Raw genomic sequence first — 499 nt, 5'->3', positions numbered from 1 at the left:
GAAGCTGGCAACTTCGTTTGGCGGAAGGGCGGGCCTGCTTGTTCTTGTCTCCGAAGGGGTAACTCGTGAAAGTAGAACCCTTTGGGCCAAAATTTCGTCCGTTTGGCTCTATCTCTCACCGTTTAGGCGCTAGAGGTAGTTTTTCTGACAAAAGTGGCCCAAAAACAATGTATTAAGCTTAGAAAATATTCGATGGTTTCCTGAGGGGTAACTTCGGAAAGTAGAACCCTATGGGCTAAAATTTCGTCCGTTTGGCTCTATCTCTCACCGTTTGGGCGCTAGAGGGAGTTTTTCTGACAAAAGTGACCCCGAAACAATATAATAAGTTTAGAAAATATTTGATGGTTTCCTAGGGGGTAACTTCCGAATATAGAGCCCTGCGGGTTAAAATTTCGTCCGTTTGACTCTATCTCTCACCGTTTAGGCGATAGAGGGAGTTTCTCTCACCAAAATGGCCAAAACAGAAATATTTTTATTTTTTCAGAAGTACACTTCTGTC

This window comes from Frankliniella occidentalis, unplaced genomic scaffold (genome assembly GCF_000697945.3).
Source record: "Frankliniella occidentalis isolate FOCC.00 unplaced genomic scaffold, Focc_3.1 Scaffold27, whole genome shotgun sequence".
NCBI lineage: Eukaryota > Metazoa > Arthropoda > Insecta > Thysanoptera > Thripidae > Frankliniella > Frankliniella occidentalis.
This window is presented reverse-complemented; position numbering follows the sequence as displayed.